We start from the raw sequence: 7,558 nt of genomic DNA on the forward strand, positions 1-7,558 counted from the left end.
CCGATGAGGTTGCCCCTAGGGCTTGGGATAAATTCACTCCTGTAAAGAGAGTTTCTGGTGAGATTCCTAGGAAATTGCAGGTTTATAGTTGGGAAGGAGAAAGGCTTTAAAGAAAGTTGTTACTTGTGCTGAAATTCTTGATTCTCAGCAGCTGAGAGTCTCTCCTATTCCTATGGCCTCAAAATTTTCTTTCTGTTCTGCCTCTGTGTGTGTGTGTGTGTGTGTGTGTGTGTGTGTATCCCAGGACCTTGTACCTGCTAGGCAAACACTCTACCATCAAGTTCCAGCACTTCTATGCCTATTTCAAAAGATGCAACATTGTCCTCTGAAGGCTTATGTGGCTGAAACACCTGCCCTGCCAAACTGTGTCTGGTAACCATGGCTTGTGGCTTCTCTTTCCTCCTCAGAACCCACATGAATTAACTATGCTTCACCGGCATTTTGTTAACACATTTCGGCGCCGAAACAGAATGTTTTTCAGGCTGGGTGTGGTGTTGGCACATGCCTGGAATCCCAGCACTCAGGAGGCCTTGGCTGGAGGAGGAGTTCAGAGGTAGCCTGGGTTATAGAAGGAGTCCCAGTGTCAACAAACAAATGAACAGATAGCAGATAAGTGAAAGTTATCAAGAACTAGGGAAGGGGGATGCTGGCCCTCTTATGGTGCGGAGGGGGCAAGGAGCTCTGTTTTCTGGTGTTTCTGGGACAAACAGCAAGTTTTCCCCACAGTCTTGAGTTTTCTCAGCTTGACCCTTTCAGGGACGTTATGGTGATTCTAGTGATGTGATCTGGAACCTTTGGAACTGTTCACACTTGCCCAAGACTTTACAGGACAGTGCTGAGGCCTGGTCAAAAGGGGGACACAATCAAAACCCCCAAAGTGAACCAAACAACAGCAAAATCAAAAACCAAAAAGGCAGAGGAGAAAGAGAAAAAGGGAAGGAAGTAGAGAAGAAATAGGAAGAGGAAGAAGGGGAGGAAGGAAGCGGGAGAGTGCCTGGCCAGAGTGTAGTTAAGGAGAAAGCTTCTGTGAGGAGCGCTTTGGGTAGCTAGGGTAGGTATTGGTGAGTTTGACATTTCAACGAGATAAGAAGGAATTTATGGAGCTGGGTTACTGCACTAGGATCATGGAATCCAGCCTGCTGTGTTGGAAGCAAGCAAAGGCTGAGAGCTCACCCCAGAGGCTCAGGCCTGTAATTCCTCCTACTCAGGAAGCTGAGGCAGGAGAGCATGTTCAAGGCCAGCCTGGTCTACAGAGTGAGTTCCAGGACAGCCAGGGCTACACAGAGAAACCCCATCTGGAAAATGAAAGGAAACCTCCTGGGCTCTACCTTGCAGACTCTACCATCTCCAGACGTCTCGCTGGAAGATTCTAACACGTGAATCTTTGGGGGCACTTTCCAAAGCACAGCATGTATGTGCTATGGGTAAAATAATTCAGGACCTTTGAGATGGCACTTCCCACATAAGTCTAATGACCAGAGTTCAACCCCTGCAACTCACATGCAAGGGGAAGGAGAAAAGTGACTTCACATGGATGCCCTAGTGCGCTTGTCCACCAACCCCTCCACCCCCCCTTCATCACCATCATCTTCGTCGTAATAACAACAAAAATCAATGTATTATTATGCCCCCAAAGGGTTTTTGAGACAGGAATTTACTTTTTTATACCAGGCTGTTCTGTTGTTGTTTTATGCTCTTTTGGGTGGACCACCACCCAGCTCCCAAATAAATCACACATGGAGGCTTATTCTTAATTATGAATGCCCGGCTTTGGCGTGGCTTGTTTCTTGCTTTACTTTAAATTATCCCATCTATCTTTTGCTTCTGGGCTTTTCCCATTCTCTTACTTCTGTAAATCTTACTCTTACTCTGTGGCTTGCTGTGTAGCTGGGTGGCTGGCCCCTGATGTCCTCCTCCTCTGGCTCCTCCTTTTCTTCCCATAGTTCTCCTTCTATTTATCCTCTCTGCCTGCCAGCCTCGTCCATTTCTCTCTGCCTCTCTATTGGCCATTCAACTCTATTAGACCATCAGGTGTTTTGCACAGGTACAGTAACACAGCTCCACAGAGTTAAACAAATGCAACATAAACAAAAGTAACACACCTTAAAATAATGTTCCCCAACACTGTTCTGGGCTTGTAACAATCCTCCTATATTAGTTAATGGATAGTCTTGTTCTAGTCAGATGAAGAGAGATGAATGAAGATTAATTATGCAAATATGACCTAAAATGTTCATCTCAAATATTTTATCATCACCCTCAAACATGTTTGAGATAGATTTAATCACACTGAGTATTGTACTAAAAATAGTATGAAGATTACAGCAATCTTGTGCTAAATGTGGGTATTCTGAGACGACAGTACCTGGAAGGGAAGACATAGATTCCCCAGGATCCAGGATGGAGAATTGAAAGAAGCTGTGGTCAGAGGCAGGGAGGAAGGGACCCAGAGGTGAGGGCCAGGTGAGTTCAATGCATGGTGTCCTTAAGGAGAGCAGGGATCCCCAGATGTGGACAAGTCCATGAACTATTATTATTTTTTTTAAAAAAGAAACACTCAATATTTTTTATTAAGAATTTTAAAATTCATTTTACATACCAATCAAAGATCCCACTCTTCCCTCCTCCTGCACCTCCAGCCTTCCCCTCCCAACCTACCCCCTATTCCCTCCTACAAGAAGGTAAGGCCTCCCATGGGGAGGTACATTCAGTAGAGACAGGTCCAAGCCCCTCCCCCTGCCTCAAGGCTGTGCAAAGTGTCCCATCATAGGTAGTGGGCTCACAAAAAGCCCCCTCATGCACCGGGGATGGATCCTACTGCCAGGGGGCCCCTTAAGCAGATCAAGCTACACAACTGTCTCACTATGCAGAGGGCCTAGTCCAGCCTCACACAGGCTCCACAGCTGTTGATCTGAAGTTCATGAGTTCCCACTAGTTTGGTTTTATTATCTCTGTAGGATTCCCCATCATGATCTTGATGCCTCTTGCTCATAGAATCCCTCTTCTCTCTTTTCGACTGGACTCTTGGAGCTTGGCCTGGTGCTTGGCTGTGGATCTCTGCATCTGCTCCCATCAGTTACTGGATGAAGGCTCTATGATGACAGTTAGGGTAGTCACCAATCTGATTATCGGGGTAAGCCAGTTCAGGCACCCTCTCCACTATTGCTAGTAGTTTAATCTGGGGTCATCCTTGTTGATTCCTGGGACATCCCTAGCACCGGGTTTCTCTCTATTCCCATGATGTCTCCCTCTATCATGGTATCTCTTTCATTGCTCTCCCACTCCATCCCTGTTCAGCTCAACCATCCCATTCACTTATGTTCTCATCCCCCCATCCCCTACCCTCCATTAGCAACCCCTCATCCCCAGTTTACTCATGGAGATCCATGAGCTACTTTCTAATGACCTGGGAGAGCCCACCTAGAACAACAATTGTACTAGGCACCTTGTACTGGATGTGATGTGTGGCAGTGGCTGTCAATGGTTAGGAACTAGGTGAGCCTAGGGTGAAAAAAACAGATGTTTTGGGGTCCTTGGCCTCCTCAGAACCCAGGTTAGAGTTTCTATCATGGTATTTGCGTGCTAAATGTGATCTTGGGCAAGTTTTGTTAACTTCTCCAGTCTGAGTTTCCTCACACAATAAATGGAGATGGTCGTGTGTAGTTGGAGAGCTTCTCTCCAGGTGCCACCAAGCCCCTGTGGTCCCACAAGCCACGTATAAAATAATCATAAGGACACTTATATTTTTTAAATTGCTTGGCCATTAGCTCAGGCTTACCATTGTCTAGCTCTTACTCTTATATTTAGCCCATTTCTATTAATCTATACTTTGCCATGTGGCTCGTGGCTTACCAGTACCTTACATCTTGTCATGGTGGCGGCTGGCAGTATCTCTCCCCACCTTCCTGTTCCCAGCATTCTCCTCTTCCTTGTCCCGCCTACCCTATCCTTCCTGCCTGGCTACTGGCCAATCAGCACTTTATTTATTTTAACCAATCATAGCAACACATTTGACATACAGAACATCCCACAGCAGTAGTGTGTTCACTGAGATAAGGAATGCAAATAGCACACAGTAGGGCTTCACCGGACACCAGCCCTACTGCCTCTCCTTCCCTCTCTATACCCTGACTGCACTTCTCCCAAAGGGTAGAAGGATGGGGAGTAGCTTAGTGATAGGGTTGTAGAAATCATGGTAGATAATTTTTTTTTTCTTTGAGACAGGGTTTCTCTGTAGTTTGGAGCCTGTCCTGGACTAGCTCTGTAGACCAGGCTGGCCTCGAACTCACAGAGATCCACCTGCCTCTGCCTCCCGAGTGCTGGGATTACAGGTGTGGGCCACCACCGCCCGGCCTATGGTAGACAAATTTAAGTGCCAAATATTAACAATGAGGGGCTCAGCCTTATCTTCATCCAGAATGAAGACATAATATGGTAGTCATTATGTAATTATTTAGAAGTGCTGGGGATGGAGTCAGGGCCTCAGTTCTGGCAGCATTGGACTGATGTGCTCCACCCTCCCACTCCAGTGTTGCCCCATGGTGATGATGCATTACACACACAGGTGTATTTCACTCCATATCTGTCTCTCCCTCCACACACGGTGGATGGGTGGGTGGAGGCTGTTTCTGGGGATGAGCAGTGTGTAACCCTGCTAAAACAAACCAGGTGTTTGGGATCAGGGCCTGACCTCCTCTTGAGATACACAGTAGGTTTAACAAGAAACATTTCATGATATGGTTTGGATCAAGGGAAATGATGGTGCAGAGGGCAAGAGCGAGGGACAGGGAAGAGATCAGTTGCAGCCTGGTGTGGTGGTGCATGGCTTTAATACCAGTGGGCAGGCAGATCTCTGTGAGTTCAAAGCCAGCCTACTCTACATAGAGAGTTCTTGGCCTACCAGGCCACAAAACAAAAAAGACCAGTTAGCACAGCTGAGGGCAATGGCCCCTCAAAGGCCAGCAGGACCAGCTGCAGAAGCAAGAGAGACACCTGAGGTATAGGGTTTCCTCATCCACTCTGCTGGTGGGAACAGTTCATTGTGGCAAAGCTCCATTGCTGCTGCTGTTCTTCTGCAGACAGGGTTTCTCTGTGTGCCCTTAATCCAGGCTGCTGGAAGCTTGAGGAGAGCTGGCTTTCTGGAGGACACACAGGACACAGAAACTGTTCATAATTAGCCACCCCACTCATGAACTTAAAGGGCATACTTACAAAGAGCATAAAATGTGTTTTCTATGTTCCACGACTGTGACTGTTCCTGAGTGACACACGCAGGATCATGTGTGTGGGAAGTCCTGGGTCCTGCTGAAGTTGGGATATTTTTCCTGTAGAGAAGTATTTCTGGACTCTGAACATATCCAATCATATTTTTTAGGCTAACTTCTTAGTTATCAATCAGAGAATGTTTAAAATAAATTTGCAAATAAATACTTCTTGAGCAGTGAAAGGATCTTTAGGATTAGTTTATGGGGCTGGGGCATGGCCGGCTCGGGGTAAAGGGTCTGTCTTCTATCTCCAGTTCTTCTTTTGTTTTGTTTTGTTTTTTGATGTTTGGAGGCAGAGTTTCTCTGTCTAACAGTCCTGGCTGTCCTGGGACTCACTTTGTAGCCCAGGCTGGCCTTGAACTCACAGAGACCCTCCTGCCTCTGCCTCCCAAGTGCTGGGGTTAAAGTCGTGCACCACCACTGCCCGGCTTCTACCTCCAGCTCTTAAGGAAAAACAAAACAAGATGAACTTGGTGGTTTAAAAAGCTGGGCTGCAGTAAGGGTGCTTGAGGACACAACTCACACCTGCATGCCAGTTGTGGGGGTGGGGGTTGGACCAAAGGATTTAGATATTTAAATGAAACCCCAAATCTGTTAAAAATGTGTTGATACAGCCGGGCGGTGGTGGCGCTCGTCTTTAATCCCAGCACTCGGGATCGATACATGCAGCGTATCAATTGAAAACACCATCTCATCTATCTGAAAGTACTGATTGCAAATGGTGACTTAGTGAATCTGAAATAAGACAAAGCTATACGGAATTATCCACATGTCCCCCCTTCTAACTTATTAATGAATAAAATTAAAAAGTTAACATTAAGAAAAAGCAGTACCCATGTATCCATGCCTAGGTGCACACGAATGTCTTTAGTGGCTATAAAGCATGATGTTGAATTCATTGACAGTCTCACTGTGTATAGCGTGTGTGTGTGTGTGTGTGTGTGTGTGTGTGTGTGTGTGATGTGCAAGTGTACATGGAGACTAATGTAGGTTTCTTCCCCAACTCCTCTTCACCTTGTTCTTTGAGACAGGGTGACTCGCAGATCCTAGCTCTCACAGACTGAGTCCAGGGGGACCTGTTTGTCCCCAGACACTTCTGTCCCAGCACCAGGGTTACAGCTGCGAGCACCTGCCTCTTGTTTTGTTTTAATTTGGGTGCTGAGGGTCTGAACTGCTCACAGTGAAAGAATAAATAGAAAGAGAGGTGATAGTGGGTACCTTTCAGTGGGCCCTGCCAAGGTGTGGCACTAAGATGTGCCACCTGCAACAGAGTGCAAAAGGGTTATTGGGGGAGGGGAGGAGACTTGAGAGAGGCAGACAGACAAGAGGAAGAAGAGAAACGAGAGAAAAGAGGCAAGAGAGGAAAGATGGGACAAGAGACGAGGCAACGAGGGCGAGCTGAGCCTAGCGGGCACTTTTAAAGGGTGCCCCTGTCGCATGGCTGACGGTAGAAAGGCACCTGGCAAGAGATGATGACGGAACTGCTTGGGCGGCAGAGGCAGGCTGCTGCCCTGGCGGCAGAAACTGATGTACAAGGTCCTTATTCTTGCAAGGCATGGCACTTTATTCATCTGAGCTGTGTCCTTAGCCTCATTTCCAACCGTTTCTTTTGAAGAAACTCTATAAAGTTTATAGTATAAACCAAGTTTACACTAAGGGTTTCCCCCTCATCTTTTATTTTGTAAGTTAAAATGCTTATATAGGAAACGTGCTGTTGAAGAAATCCAGCGAAATCTTGGACCTGGGTAAAAAACCGTGAGGAATGAAGAATGTCTTTGGTATTAGAAACAGTATTTAAGGCCCCTCCACGTCCCCCTGCATAGTGTTTTCCTTTCTGTGTCATTTGCTGCAGAACTCTGAACAGGATTCACCCTTAAGAGTTGAGGCTTAAGGGATTTGCCAAGAGTCACGTTTGGAGGTTTTCTGACTGCGGAGTGAGTGCAATGCAAACGTCTGTGGTTCGGGTCTCCACCTAGGGCAAACCCGAAGGCCACGATGACAGTTCGAAGTCAGCACTTGTCCTGGGGAAAGGGCTCAGAGGAACTCATCCACGAAGTGAGGAAGCGCCGTGCACTCGCTTGTTTGTGACTGAGAGGATGACAGCACCTGTAGCTAGGCTGCGCGGAAAAGGCCAAGTCAGCCTTGCATCCGAACCCACAGTGCTTCCGAAGCAGGCGTCCACGCAGATGTACGGAATTCGTGATGTTAGAAATGCCTTTAAAAACTGCACTGCGAGCCCGGGGGCTTTAAACCAACTGCTTGGAACTTTCAAGCCGAAAGGAAGGAAAGTTTGG

Source organism: Onychomys torridus, chromosome 11 (assembly GCF_903995425.1).
Source record: "Onychomys torridus chromosome 11, mOncTor1.1, whole genome shotgun sequence".
Classification (NCBI taxonomy): Eukaryota; Metazoa; Chordata; class Mammalia; order Rodentia; family Cricetidae; genus Onychomys; species Onychomys torridus.